At 34.3% G+C, this 16,657-nt stretch overlaps 1 protein-coding gene across 1 annotated transcript in view; it reads left to right on the top strand.

Moving 5' to 3' along the window:
* LOC115875151 (MOXD1 homolog 2) overlaps positions 1 to 16,657 on the top strand; it is a 233,737-nt gene that overhangs the window by 25,675 nt on the left and 191,405 nt on the right. Inside the window, exon 2 of the mRNA XM_030890542.1 lies at positions 6,373 to 6,448. The gene's annotated coding sequence lies outside the window, so the exon portion shown is untranslated. The remainder of the gene's footprint in view (positions 1 to 6,372; positions 6,449 to 16,657) is intronic.

The following is a 16,657-nucleotide window of genomic DNA, read 5'->3' as shown; positions in this document are numbered from 1 at the left end:
TTACAAGGAAAATTAAGAAAATATAGTCCAATAGTACAGGTTAATAAAATAAAGCATTAAAATTTGGATTCTTTGGAAAATTTTCACTGCGACCTTTTCAAATCCATTGTATAGTCTGATCCTTAGGTTTCATTCTTTAGTCCTAAATCTAGCAACTTGGAGACTGAACCCTCCATATAGCTCCCTGGATATTTGAAATAAGCTTAGCTAGAATTATAAAAAGGAAGTAATGTAAAAAGTGTTTTTTTTTTACTTCGGAACCTTTGAATAAGAAAAATATTAAAGCTTTGAATAAGAAAAGTATTAAAACTTTAACAAAAACCCTCCCAGCTGTATATAGCTTTAATTATCACGTAGAAAAACATATTTTTCTGTAATATCTCATATTCTAAACCCGCACATCACACTGGAAAAACCGTCGACTTCATTTCCGGTCTTCGCAACAAAATTAAAACAAAAAACAACTAATTCCGGCTCTGCTTCATTAAAGCCGTAAAAGTCCGATTCGGCTTTCAGTCGACTGTGAAATAAATGTCGCCTTTTCTCATTTCGACAGAGACATTGAAGAGAGAGAGAAGCAGATAGAGCACTGTAATTGTTTTTATGTTTTAATTATGTCGGGAGAGGCGAGGAGATGGCCTGCAGCTGGCCCCCGGTTCGATTGATTCGTTATCGCTAATTGATTAGAAATCTTGCTGGAAAATGCTTCCGGAGCAAAGAAGGGTGAGCGTTTCGTTTAAGCTCGTCGCTATGCATTGGTTTGGTATTAATACTAAGCAAATTTTTGCAATACCCAAGTAGCATTTTTGGGCATATTTTAGGTAATGTTTCTAATAATTGTGTCTGTTTCTTGACATAAAATGGAAACGGTATGCCACAAATAGGGAAAAAAAATAAAATAAATAAAATTCCATTGTTGTAAAAAAATTTTACAATTCGTAGATAAAGGTAAAGTAAACAAACAAAAGAGAATACAAAACAAGTATACAAAATACATTGTCAGTCTTATTGTTTAAAATAAACATTTATAAATGTTTACAATGTCAAAGAATAAAAAAAAAATAAAAATAAGATTCAAAAAAACATTTAGTAAGTTTATAATAGTAAATATACTAATAGCAAATATTAGACCAGTGTTTTTACAAGATTTAGAATAAGTGGGAGGGGGGTTAATCTCTGCGACCTTAGAGATCTATTGTGTCCCCCTTTCTTGAGTTATAACTCATCATACAGTCCCAGGACTTCCTACGGAGACCCGTGTCCTTCACAGTCGAGGAGCTACGACCTAGGCCGGGTAGACGAAACGGTAGCTTGTGTCGCCTGTTGGGTTTAGAGGTAGGAGGTAGGCTCCCGACCCTTGGAGGAGGTGGTAGCTTGTATGCCACTTGCGGAGGATGGTCCCACGCAAGTGTCAGCCACCTCTCCTGTAGTTCTCTTTGGACCTGGCCCCTTGGAACTTTCATTGTTACTGTTCCCAGTGTTGCTAGGGGGTTCCCCACAGCTTCACCGGTGATGTTTTTATTACTATTATTACCAGATCTCATAGTGTTCCCATGAGTCGCTAGGTCACAGTCGGTCCACTTCTACAGAGCCCCGCATGTAGAAGTAAGGGGTAAAATACAATGGGGTGCCCCCCGATGCCCCAAGGTTGAGGCTGTCCGTAGCCCCGCCCGGTATCGTTATATGTCTTGGTGCAATTCCCTGGCCACGACATTTCAGTCAGGGACAAGACGATGAGTGAGATGCTTCTTAGACCAAGCCAAGTGCTAGGGGGAATCCCCCTCCAGCACCTGACCAGGAGCTTCCCCACCAACGACAAGGTCTTGCATCTCCTAGGGGAAGTTTTACAAGATCAAATTCGATTATCAAAATATAAGTCATTTACGGCGTAGAAAGCCTTGTCTAGTAAATAAGATTTCAATGCTTTGCGAAATGAAGAAAATGATGTTATAGATTTGATTTCAAATGGCAGGTGATTGTGCATTTTTTTTCGAGTGATATTGAACTTTTAAGTAACTCTGAGCGTGAGGTAGGTAGATAAAGATCTTGCTCCGCGTTCCTGAGTGAATAAGTGTGAGGTGGCCTTTCTTGAGAAGCGGATATATGCTTACGTATTAGGCAAACGAATTCAAATATAAATAAGGAAGGAAGAGTTAATTTTTTTAATTTTTTTAAAAAATCTTGGCAATGAGTTCTGCTGTTTAGTCCCAGTGAATATCGAACAGCTCTCTTCTGGAGCTTGAAAATGCGGTCAAATTGAGTCGCACAACACGTACCCCAGAATTGAAGGGCATATTTGAGGTGCGACTCAAAAAGTGCATAATAAACATTTCTAGCTACTGACAAGTTAAGCTCCTTAGAAACAGATCTTAATGCAAAACAGGCAGAGCTTAATTTTTTCGACAAAGCGTCGATATGCATGTCCCATTTTAGAGAATTCTCTACAACAAGCCCAAAAATTTTACAGATTTTACGGCGTCGATGGTGGTGTTGTTAACAAAAGGCTGCAGCGAGTTTTTATACGACAAAGCTTTAGTTTTAGAAATGTTGAGACTCAGGAGGTTCGAATCGCGCCAAGATTTAACGGTGATTAAGACATTTGATATAGTCCCATGAAGTGCCGTGACGTCCTTGTTGCTCCAAGTGAAGCTAGTGTCGTCCGCAAAAAGACATATTTTACCACTGATGTTTATGTTAGCAATGTCGTTAATAAAAGAAGAAACAAAATAGGGCCTAGTACTGAGCCTTAAGGTATTCCACATTCTATTGGCTTGCTAGAAGACAACGTGGTATCCATGCTCACAAGTTGACTTCTGTTGCTCAGATACGACTTAAACCATTCGAGAGATGTTCCCCTGAACTGTTCCCCATAGTGCTGCAGTTTATTAATTAGGATCTTATGATTTACACAGTCGAACGCCTTAGAAAAATCACAGAAAATTGTTGCTGTGATTTTTCTAAGGCTGGAGTAAACTTTATTAAGGAGGGAAACAGCGTCATTTTGTGGATTTGTTGCTAATATAAATATAAATATAAAAACCAATGGTTAGAGTTTCCAATGCTATCAACTGAGAATTTAATGTGACTCTCTAAGAAATTCATATTTTATTTTGCCAACCAACTGAACTTTTTTATGTTGGCTTAAGTTTTTTGTCCGATTTTTAGGCCAGTTTTTTTATGACTCGACTGAACACTCGCTTTATCCTTCAGGATATTCCCAATCGTAGATTATGCTGCTTCCGTGACTATAGCCCTGCATTCCTCCCTATTGTAGGATATTGCGACTCTTTGTTCCCCTCTCGCCTGGCTAAACCCCCGTAATCCTTCTATAGCTGGAACAACTATAGTGTATGCTGCTCTATTGTGCCTGAAATCCGAATTGCAATATATCGATTAAATTTCTCCTAATTGTAATTTAAAATATTCGCTGGTAAACTACTTAGCATTGTCTGAAAAACATTTTCTTTCTTAAGGAATAAAAGTTGTTAATTAAATCGATTCCGACATTTTAAAATGTTAATATTTAGTGAAAGTGAAGAATGTAATTTAAACCAAAAGGTCAGAAAGCCAGTTCGAATTAATACAAATTATACCATGGGAATTATAAGTCGTATTTAACCTAATGACTAGTTTAAGTCTTCTTCGTGAGCGCTAATGCCGTGAAATAGCTTTCTAATCATAGAACACACAAAACAGCGCTAATGATTGACGGATTAAGTGTCGGTTATCTCCTAGAATTTTGATTTATTCTGATATACGGTTTATATAAACAGCAATTAGAAAATTATTCTAGGATTCGTAAAAAGGGATTCTAATAACAGTTTTCGAACATTTTGTACTGCATGGTTTTTTTATTGAAACTTATAAAAAAACCACAAAATGGAGTAAAGTCTGTACAACGAGTCAGGGAAGATTTTGACACACGACATCCAAAAATTGACAGATTTACCTGTTAATTAAAATGACATATTGTCATTGTTAAGTATCCTCTTATTAGGCAGGCTTTAGTTGATTAGTAGACTAGAATTCTTATTATTTTTTACCTACTAAAATTTCATATACTCTGGTGAAGGAATTTATACTACTCAAAACAATATTAAACCATTTGCTCTTGTCTTTGTATATATCAGTGAACAACTTCTTATACCTGACGGTTTCTGTAAAGCCAATCCAAACAGATAGAGAATAACTTTTAAAATCACGTATTTGCATTTTGGTAAAGGCATTTTGGATGGGTTTAATAGAGACATTCAACTACAGTAATGCACATTTTCTATAAGTATGATAACGAAAAAAAAAATTCCATATATAGGATATTACGTATGTGTATACCTTTAGGAGAGTTTCGTATGTGTGTACCTTTAAGTTTGTTACCTTTTTTTATTGTTATGTAAGCATAATATTTTGATTTGTCGATCGTGTCAAGTCATGTGTTTGGGAGACTTGTTCATTCATCTATAACTGTTCTCCATTCGCGCAGTTGTGCAGCTCTGAACTGTTCAAGAACTTGCACTTAAACCAAATTCCCAAGTTTTTTATTCTATAGGAGCTAGAGATGCCCGACGCACTATTGCCGGGCACTGTACACCTTGAACAGCTAGAACAGGATAACTATCCATAAATTATGACTGGCTCTAATCCTCTTTGATTCAACATCCTTCATATAGTGTATATTATAATGCCTCGCTGGCGGTTGTGAGATCCACGTCTGTCTTTTGCCTCCAAACCGTTTCCAGAATCGTCTTCGGCTTTGCGGCGAAACGGACCCCTAACCCAGTATTCCAGAAATTAATTAAACGTTCATCCAGACATAGGCTAACGAATAGTGACATTAGCATCCGGGGGGGTTAAAACAATTAATTTGGCCTAATCAAATTCTCTCGGCCGCTCCAGTTTCCCGAACCTACATATCGCGCGTAAAGTTTCCAGATGGATCCGCAGGATTCGTTTCCAGATGAAATCTTCCGAGAATTTCGTCTGTTTAGTCCGAGGCTCTATTTGCAGAATAAGTTTTGATGGTTCGGGTGGACGGACAACGGTGTAATGAACTGGTGCGTTTTGAATAAAAGATGACGTTTGTCCTGGTCATGAAGTGACGTCCAAAGAACCGAATAATGTAATTGTTTCTAGTTGTTTGAGTAATTTGGAATTGAATTACAAAAGTTTACAATCTTAATCAGAGTCATATAGTTCCAATTACACTATTTTTCAATTAAAGGCTTGGGTTTGAACCGATTATGCAACTCTATGTATATTTTTCCTATGTAGAAGGATGTGATTAATAAGTGATCATTTAAGTGATTATCGCTTGGTGGCCATATTGGAATTGTCATTTTTTGAAATATTAATTCAGAAGTCATTTCTGTCAGTTCCACAAAATATTCCGTCAATTCTTATTACAAAATGGCAAATGAAAGATTTGGTAAAAAGGATATATGTACTTTATTTCGTTGTATAATCTTTTGAATGCAACTCGATGTTTCGGGATTACCTAATTCTTTTGCCTGACACTCAATGCGATACCGGCAACACTACGACTCCGAAGGAGGGCAACGCATTTCGTATCAGGTAAAAGTATTATTCGGTAATCCCGAAACATCTTGTGGTATTACATTCGATAATTTTTTGCAAATATGTTTAATTTTATAATATGTATATTTCTTTTTTTACATGCAGTATATTTGCCCACTATTTAGGTATTGGCCTAACCAAATTTATATTGTTATGGAGAACGGTGTATTGAACTGGTGCGTTTTGAATAAAAAATGATATTCTCGTTGGTTGTGAAATTGTATTCAGAGAACTGAATAATCTACTAATTTATACATGTTTAAGTAACTTGACATTAAATCAAGAAATGTTCTCGTGAGCTTCGTGAAATCTTCGTGAGATTGTTTATAACAAAACAAATGAGGCGTCAAGTTGCAAAACCTGCCTTATCCATTTTTTAATGACCTAATGACATATATTAATAGTGAACCCTGAAATCTATAACAAACATAGTCCCAAATTGCAGCAAAATTGACTAAAAATTACGTTACGGCAGAAAAATCCGTCTTATCCACATATATTAGCTTTTTATTGTCATTATTGTCGCAAATCTCGAATTTTTTCATAGGCTTTTTACACAAGTATAATATTACTATTGACGTCTTATCCATTTCAAATCCTTAAGTTGCAAAGTTAGGATGCAAATATTATGCTGTGGCAAAACCCACAATAAACATCATAATGCACGTTATTTTGGAAAATAACACTTGAAACGTTTCAGAAGACAGGTTTTGCTTTGATTTGATTTGGAAACTTTGGAAGAGTTATTTGGAAACATATTATTATTTGATACTAATTTCTGTTTTTTTTTTTATTTTTCAGAATAGTGGCTGCCTTGATTTTCATCATTGAACCCAACTCGGGAAAGTTGGTGTGATGTACAGGGATCTTTAATCAGGTATTTTAACTCAAATTTCTATACATACTAATGTTAATATGATGTTTTGCTTGTATTATGAGACGTACATAAATATGGTTTTCTAATATGACGTGGAGTAGTCAGATCTGTATATTTTGATGGTGTTAATAAGCGCCCTTAAAATTGACATCATGGATAAATATCTATTATCTAATAAGATTTATGTATATATTATACTATAAACAACATGAAACGATTAAACACATGAAACAAAAACTAGCTATTAAAGATATGTAATAAGCACAGACCTCGAAGTATTTTGCACAGTGCAATGGAGAGCAAAGTTGTTATGCCTTTTCCATATGAATGCCAAAAACTGCATTTTCTGATAAGTATCGCAGCTTGAAATAAATTGGGTATCGGTGAGTTTATTTATTTTATTTACCATAAAAATATAAGAGATCTTTTCATATAATTTTCATTTTTGTTTCAATATTTTGAAAAAGATAGAATTAAGGAATAAAGTAAGAAAAAGCAGTTTGTAGACAAAGGCAAAGAAAGGCAATTATTTATTTTTCTTTTTGTTGTTTGCTAAGGCAATTAAGACGACACCGACTCCAATTAAGAAATTAAAGACGATAAATTCTCTGAAAAAACAACAAAAGCAAGATAAAAAGGAAACGAGGGGTTACATTTTGCGATAAAAACAGGCCAAACAAAAACGAAAAAATAAAGTAAATCGAGATAATTTCCTCTGGACCTTAAAGAACAAAAACTTTACCCTACTCCTTATTTCTCTGGACTCGTTTTCGTTTGTTTCTTAAAAAATAACATTAATAAGGAAATTAATTGGCTCAAAGAAAGTCCAAAGTGATTAGATCTCGTTTGAACAAGATAAAGCTACATAAAACATTTCTTTATCAAGTTTTTTTAAAGTCTTATATAATTTTTGTAGGGACAAAAACCTTACTAATACATACTCTTTTTTGGATAAAGCTTGAACATTCTTCTTTGTCTAATTTTTTTCTTATGATGATGTTTCCAGTTTTCTGTCTTTGTCGGTTTTTTTTTCTAATTTTGTTTTGTCAGATTTGTTATTGTAAATAATGACTGTTTATATATTTATAATTAACTTATTTTACTTCCTAAAATAGTTTGACTAAATGAAAATATGTAAAAGTGCAACACTGTGCCGGTCACGTCAAGTTTAACGACATAACTAAAAGTTTATTTGGTATGATCCATAACTATGTAATATTAGTTATTCTATATGGGTTTGTCAAACTCTCTCTCTAATTTTTAACTCTTATTTCTAACCTATAATTCTTTAAATCTGGTAATCTCTAGTTTTTCTCAAGTATCAATATCAATCATCATTTTCCATATCAAATTCTATAAAAAAATTATTGCGGATTGTGTCAGACTGCTAGAAAATCTATCATTCACATGCCTAAACCATGTTCTTTGAATATAAAATACTCTTTTGGCCTCTACTTCAAACCTGCTCATGAATAAAGTAGTCGAAATTGGAGATAATGGATTCATTATCATCATTTTCAGCTTATTCAACCATTTTCAATTATGGTGTGCCTCCCCTTACATACTCTCTTTGTAGTTGAGCTCATTGTTGTCTATTGTTGGCTATGCAGGCCCAAGTTATCCCTCCTAATTTCCTAGTATCATGATCCTATATTAGGTCTTCCTCTAGGTCTCTTAATTCCTCTTGGGTACCATGCTGTAATTCTTGTGGTCCATTTATTGGCTGTTCTTCTTCCAAGTTGTCCGGCCCATTGCCATTTGAGGGATTTGACTCTGTGGATGACATCTATTACTTGGGTGGAGATAATGGATTACTCATTGCTGATCTACTTTTTGGTCATTAAGTTGAAAAGTTGGATGCAGAGAGGTAAGTTCAGTACCAGTTTTGTTGAGAACGATGAAGAGTAAAATTTCACCATATTGTAATTGTATATTCCTAATTTTCTTATCATTCCTAATGAATCCTATATAATTTATAACTGAAAGAGAGAGGATTCATGGTTAGGTATATTTTCAGACTTCCTTAATAATACATTTTGCCAATTTTTTTAGCTGAAAGAAATATAATTATGTACGGAGATGTAGCTAATAATAGATATTACATAGACCTTTAGACAAATCTCTTGGTGTAGCGGTATCCACTAAATATAAATGATCTCTGGGGTTCAGGAATAATCCAAAGGAAACTGAAAGGGCAGGATTTGGGAACGAACGAACCGCGCTGTCGTTGAGATAACGAAGCCAGTGTCACAGAGGAACGCGAAGATTTCGCTCAGACATTTGCGCTAATTTCTAATCTGCCTGTCTCAGCCAGTAAACACGTCTAAATAGGGGCTTACAAGAGCCGCCCCGCTGATGTGTGGGATTCCTCTTAAAATATACTTACTGCCGGAATCTTGACGTACGCGATAGAACCGAAAGTCACGTCAATTATGGAGCGCTTTAGCTTTGGAGACGTCGACAGAATTGGCGGTTGGAATAATTCAAAATAGAGAAATCTAGCATTTAACTGATAAAGGATTAAAATGTGTCGAATAGGTAGAATAAGTTAAACTAACTATAACTTCAGTAAAAAGAGAAAATCACATGGAACTACAGCTTCATTGAGAACCTCGCAATTAGTGGAATATATTAGTGGTTTCGATTACACTTTATACTTTTTAGTTTACGATCATCCAGAATTGTATCCATAGAGAAAGCCTAATATTTATAAAACAATTTATTTATTTCTCTTGACGGAAGATAATCAAGGGCCAAAATGACATTTCTCGCAAATTTTGAAGTATAATTAGTGGAAAGGATAAAAGTTTGATAACTTTTTCTACTACTTGTAAATGTTTACCACTAATTTTGATGTTCTGAATGCTTACATTGAAATTAAAGGAACAAGCTTCTACGCTAATTGAAACCACTAATTTAAAAGTGTTATTATTGGTCTTGAAAGACTAATATTTAAACTTATGTTCAATTTTTTTTCTCACTTCTTTCATATTACCTAATTTGTTTTATATATATTTTGTTATTAGTTATTGAATAATGTAGGTCTTTCTGTAAATCATATTTCTGTAATAACTTGATTATTCATTTTACTATCAGTTGGGTTCTATAGTAGGTTTATTTTATTAAATTTTTGCAGAGAGTAAAACTGTAGAAGCTATTATTCTTCGTGTGTAATTTATTATAATATATGAAGCAGTTTGCATGAGATTTCAGAACTTATTATGCGTAACAAGAGCGTTGTAAATGGCTATTAAAATTCTCTGTATTTTTTAAAGTACCTATATTTTAATAGAGATCTAAACAAGAATCTAATAAACACGTAAAATAGAAAACAAATTAAACTAATGTTGTTTTTCTTTTTCACTTTGGCATTTACGGTTGTAATGTTCATTGTTTTTCAAATCGAACTGACAGCTACAAATTATGATAAATTAAGTTAAGTAACCGAACAATGAACATCAAAGTTTTGTGCGTTAATGACTAGACTGAGGATACAAGTGAATACCAAAGACCTATTATCTATAGTTTATTGATGTAATCCTATTAAAGCTGTTAGTTTTTTTATTTACTCCTTTCAATTACATTGCTGAAGCTATTAGCCAGCCCAAAGGTATTATATAAATTAAGTATGCTAAATGTTAGAACATGATAAGCATTGTTTTTCTTACTTACCCCATTAATTTTTAAATATACATGTAGAGAAGACATTACTGACCCCTTACAAAATTACAGAATTAAAACTAGACAGAAAATTAGCTAGATGAAATCAAATGCTCAAAATGCTTCCTTTCCTGTTAACTGCATAAAATGATTGTCTTTTCAAAAGGATCTTTTCATTTTAAAAATTATATGTGGAGTTCTATCTCGAAAAGCAGCTAAAATAATTTCTCTCATGTTGTCGACAATAGTTGTCGAAGTTTTGTAAACACTGTCTTTAACATATTCCCATAAAAAAACAGACTAGATAAAATAGAAGCATTTACGTATTCTATCAATTGGTGAATGCACACTGTATTCACGAAATATTAGAATCATATCAATTCTCTCTGATGTAGGATAAGTTTGCATTTTCGGCAAATTTCTGAGAAATTTTTAAGTTTGAACTGACACAAAATGATAACTAGTTGTTAAACTTGGGCTAATTAGACAACTATATTTGAAGTAACGTCAGACATATCACAGCCACCCAGACTTTATCAAATAATAAAGATCTACTCAGATCAAATCATGTAAATTTAAATATCTAGGAAAATCTTTGTTTGAGGGGTAGGCAACCTTAATAGTATTTGGAAGAGACATGAATTCTCCATTATATCGGAATAATATACTGGATGTTCCATTTAAAATAAAAGGGTAATATGCTTTTAACGGTGACCAATGTTCAATATTAATTTTGTCTCACCCTGTATAACTTTTTGGATCAAGTTTTAATTTGATTTAAAGTACAATAGTTAATTTAACTACATATTAGGCCATACCGGGTAAATTCCAATTTAGGTAGCTTTTATTGTAATTTAAAAATTGTTCTTTATTTCCAGAAAATGTTATAAAAAACCTTATATTTTAGCCCAGAATCCGAAATCGAAAAATCCGAAAATTAATTAATATATTGGATGTTCCATTACAAAAAAACACAACTTTGATATGTAACTTTTTTGGAGGCACCCTGTAGAACTCTCTATATTTTTAAAAAGTGCTCTGAACTAACCTACATATGCTCACAAAATTGAGAGGCGCCACCCTGTAACTTTAACCTTTAATAGTAGAATTTTGACAGTTTCAGGAAACACACATCTTGCAGGAAACAAAAATGTATTCTATCGGAATTTAAAATTGCTTATATTCATTTAAGTATTACAATATTTTCTATAAGTAGACTTATTGAAAAACTTTGAACATATATTGATGTAGATCACAGGTAGCTGCACTTGGATTACACTTTAGGTACGAACTCGAATATCCAGTTTTCTTGTTAACCAACTTTTTCTGTTTCTAAACCTATTGTGAGATTGATTTGGTAACGACATTTGGTTTTATGGCTAAGTTGTAATTTATGTTTTACAACAAAGTTAATTAGGGAAGTAATTTCCACAGGTAGTAAAACGGAATGAGGTTACATAAGGAAGTTTTAATTAAAATACGTTTATGCTAATTTAAATGTTTTTGAAAGTGCCTGTGGAAACTATTTTCAAGTTTCAACCCAATCAACTGCAACCGGAAATTAAAAAAAAATCGTTAAAAATACTGTCAGTTATTCTTAATATTTTCAAAATTCCTGTGATGAATAGATATTCCTGAAAATTATTAACTATTAAAAAATTCTTTATAGTACGATTAATAAATGTTATTGAGTTAGGTAACGCTATTAGTAAAAGAAAAGTAAAGAAGTAAAGAAGATTTCAGTTAACGTCTCCTTTTTCCTGCCAGGGCTAATCTGGACGGGGCCTACTTTGTTTACTCGGAATCCGAACCGCGGGCCTCGGCCATATCATGATCAGTGCCCTACCGACTTAGGAAGTGTCTAAATTAACTCTTACTCACGAGATATCCGATCTCATCGGGCCTCGAACCGGCGTGAATAAGCAGTGTGTATCAATAGATTTTACACTTTTCCCTTGGACAACAGCACGATACAGAGTTTCGAACCGGTCACCCGTCCATCCACCAGTATCGCCTTACGTCGCTTAACTTCGGTGTTCTAATGGGAACCGGTGTTTCAACGTAGCTAAGCCGTTGCCCCAACGCTATTAGTGTTTTAACTGGTTTTAACATTTCTTAATGATAAAAATAGGTATTCAATAGGTATATTGTTCGATCTTTCATAAGGCTCAGCATTATTAAAGAACACACCTACACCAAAGCCAATTTAAAATCTGTATTAAATTCTAAATATCAATCGTTAATCTATAAAATAACATAAATTATGCAACCTTATACAATAGGGTATTATTTTCAGCCAGCTTATTCGTCTTCAGAATGCAAAAGGTCACCATCAAAGTAACGTTAAATTTCTCAGAGAAATACGTATACTTAGAGTATTTCCGAAGTCCTTGTTGACACAAATATTTTTCTTTATTTAGTTTTGCTATATTGGGATATCAGTTGTCCTATTTCAGTGAGATTCTGCATAACCATCTCAAGAAAAATCACAGAAATCTAAGTCATAAAATTTTGAAATTTGTATCAATCGAAATTGGCAGTTAATATTTTTGAACGTCTCTATATTTACTTATTTCTCTGAGTTAAATTCTCTCTGGTCATCGATTTGGAGTCGTTGGGATTATTCTTAATTAAATTCTCACACCTTGTTGCTTCTTTAAAGCTTTTTATCGGCTTCGGTAATCACGGGAAAAATGCAATGGGATAGTTTCCATTAATTATTGTATTAATTTATTTATTTAGGTAGGTGTATTGTATTACACTGATTTATAATGAGACGGAAATATTTATTGCTGTAGGGTGATGAAAACGTATTAATATCTTGTGGAAAATTAATTGGAATAAATTATTTTTATCTTATTACAAAATGCATAGAATGTTGGACACTATAAAATATTTTTATCAAATGGAATAGAAAATACATATCTATAAAAAGTACTACTAAAAATGAGTATTATAAAAATGTATATTTTTTTCAGGCTAAACTTGGTAGTTACTGAATACATGGGAGTTATTGGACACTTGGGTTATATTTACGAAAAACAAGAATTCTGTGTGTTGTTGTTGAATAAATAAAATATATAGCCAAGTATTAATAAAGTTATATTAACTCCAGTTTTTTACCGCTGTTTGGATATAAAGTTTTTAACCAAAGTTTTAGTAAATAAGTAATAGAATGGCAACACCGCAGAGTGCTGAATCCAATTATCTACAGAAAAATGTGACACCCTATATACAATAAAATATTTTTATGATATGCCTCTTTATAAACCATGCTACATCTGTATAAACCTTTTTTCATATCGTCGTCGTATACCCTATATCGACGACGATATTGAACTTCCTCGCACTAATGGGCCACCCAGTATATCCTGTGACAAATCATTTTTGGATTAAATAGAATTATTAAGAATGATTAAATTTAAACTATTGTTTTTTTTCTTAAGAACACGCATTGAATTTGGTGGTTTACGTTCATGTATGCATTTATTGAAGCTTTGACACTTATGACAGCATTTAACATAAGATCATTTGTTTTTTTATTAAATTTCTACTAAATCCAAGAATATCTTCATAACCTAACCTAAATGTCTATTTTCCATTCGTTTCTTCAATTTTTTCACGCCTACTTACTCCAACATCTTTATACCGTTGGACGTAGTTAGCAGAAACAAACTTGACCCAGTTCTACACTGACAAAAGCGACGACGACGTTTTTACGGGAAATCAGAAGAATTTCTCCGATAATATTTAAGCAAAAGCCGGAGGTGTGCGTCTTTGTTATTAGAAAAGCGAACGATTTTCAATATAGATATTCATTGCTCGCACCGGCCGAGCACAAAAGAAGCCAACAGAAAGGCGGCCGTTTCATTGAATTGAAATAATGGCCATGAAATGAGAGGCGCTTTTTACGTCCGTGAGCCGGGGTGGCGGGACCCATTGTGAGGCCGGATTCCATCAATAACGCGTGGAACTGTGGGCCCTCGGTGCCCCCGGGGCTCTTTTGCCCTTTGCGATCGCCTCTCCCTCTCTCGTTGTGCGATGGTCAGACACTGTAACGGATGTGATTTTTCGTAAAATTTTAACGTTAATTATATATTTGTTTGATATACTGGGTGATTTTCAAAACTGATTCACCCCAATAAGTTATTTATTTTTTCAGATATTAAAACGAAATTTGATATCTTCGTAATATGACCAGGGATTGAAATATATGTATTTTGTTTTGTCTTGTACACACACCAATTTATTTGCAATATGTGTTCCTGTTTAGAGATATTTATTTTCATATCTTTTTAATAAAAACAAACTTGCGCTTTTGTGCACAAAACAAAACCTATCGTTAGCTGTGGCAAACATCAGAAGAATAACGTTGCGGAAAAGGCGGAAATGCAACCTGGAAAACCAAGACCGTTTCCTCGAACAAGAGACGGTGGAAATAACGAGCGCCAGTTTTCCTTAATAATATCCTGTCAAAAGCAGCGGGACGAACGATCCCACTTTTAGCAATGAGTTATAGAAAACAATAAATTGCTCTTAATTCGTTTCGGGTGCTTTTGAGAGACGAGAACTGGTAGCGGTGTTGTTTTGCCCAACTGTCACAGACTCGTCTCGAGGCTTTTAGTGACGAGAGGTCGCCTCAGTCGTCGGAGACAATGTAAAGTTTGTTTTGTGCGGGAATCCTTTTAATTGTATTGTTGTCGAAGAAGAAATTATGTTCCTTCGGTGTCGTAAGATTCAGAAACGTTTGTCTTTATTTATTGTTGGAGATTTTGAATTGTAAATTCCGTCTGATATAAAGGTGAGTCCTAAATAAGTGCAAATATTTTCAGGGATGGTATATTTTGACCCCAGGAACACGTCTATGAGGTTTTTTTCGTAAAAAAGATGTTGAAAATTGTACATTTTCTTTTAAATTGTTGAAAGAGGGTGAAAAATTCAGAAAAGGTGGGAATAAAATACCCTGTGTAGTAAAGTGCAGAGATAGTAGTTACGCCATTATGATTAATTTATCTATTTTAATATAAAAATATACCTTTTTAACCGTTTTTAAGTTTAATAATTAGAAACAACGAAAACTGAATCTTATACAATAACACCTTTCGGTACTACCATTAATACATATCTCATTATTACTAGTGATGGGAAAAATCGATTAATTTCAATAATCGAGTTTCAAGCGATTGCAGTAACTGAGCGATCGCTCGAGCTAAATATCGCTCGTATTTAAAGATACGGTTTTTCGTCCGTCGCTTGTTGTAAGTACTCGTTAACGCCAAGCGCCAAGCAGTAAATTGCGTGCACAGGGCCCATATTCTTGCGGTGCTGAATGGCAAGTAGCAGGCGACGAGCGATTCGCTTGATCGCTTGATTTAGTTTATTTCAGAGCATTATCGATGTAGGTTGTAAAATTTTGTCGCTCAGATACGCAACGGATAAATATATATACGGCGTCGTATAAATTTGCTACCTGCAATGTATGTAGAAAACTCACTCGGCTTTTTATCGAGTATGTCACATTAAAATGAAATAGTCTGGATTTCAATTTAGTTCATTCTAGGATCGCTTGCGTTCGTCGATCGTAACTCGTCACTTGCATAGCTCGTTTATAATCGAGCGATGTCGGTTATTTCAATAATCGAGTACTCGTGCGAATTTTCACGCTCGGTTCGTGTTGGTAGGGATCGACAAGCCGAACAAGGAGCCGAGCATTCCAACCGCCAACAATGTTCGTCGCTGTCACACACCTTCGAACATGTTCACCGAGCCCGCTTCCAACTGCTTTTACCAACATGTTAGTCCAACATGTTTGAACGTGTATGGTTTCGTTTAGAAAACACTTTGATGAAACAAATCAAAGAAAACAGGCACATTATAGTGTCTGAAAACTTTCCCCCAAATCCTCTTCCCTCCTTCTACGTCTGCACTTCAAAAATAACTTCCCTCTTATCTTTCTAATTCTCTTTCAACTCGAAACAATGGGCTCCACTTCCGAAATGGGAGCGACCTGTCTCGTCGTATCGCCCTGTCTCGAACCATTGAGTTAAAACGGTCGGCGGCGGCGAGGAATTATTGCTGCTACGGTGACGCGATCCACTTCATAAAGCACCGGCCTCTAACTCTTTTCCAACCCTCCACACTTTTACGCACCAGGCGTGTGCATTTATGTTTTATTTTTTGGGCCTTATCAGCAATTTCACGAGAAATTTAACTTTTATTTCGTCTTCTTGTTTTTAGGGAAAAAATGCCTTGTTTTTAAGGCCTATGCAAAGTTTGCAGAATATTCATAATTTACTAGTTGTCGAGGGTATAAATATGACATAAACACATGCGACATGTATTCTAAGAGCTAGCAACGTTTTCGAGTGCTTTTTTTTAATCACCCAAATTATTTAATATTTTACTATTAGAATATAAACAAAAATAAAATAAAAAAAAGTTTATCTCAAGCCGGTATTGAACTTTGGACTTCTCGCTTTATAGGCTGAACGTTTTCGCGCCGCGCTATGGAGACTTTTGTTCGATTTATATTCAATACTAGTATTTAAA

The sequence above is a fragment of the Sitophilus oryzae genome, unplaced genomic scaffold, assembly GCF_002938485.1.
Source record: "Sitophilus oryzae breed Bouriz unplaced genomic scaffold, Soryzae_2.0 scaffold_1350_pilon_pilon, whole genome shotgun sequence".
Classification (NCBI taxonomy): Eukaryota; Metazoa; Arthropoda; class Insecta; order Coleoptera; family Curculionidae; genus Sitophilus; species Sitophilus oryzae.
This window is presented reverse-complemented; position numbering and strand designations above follow the sequence as displayed.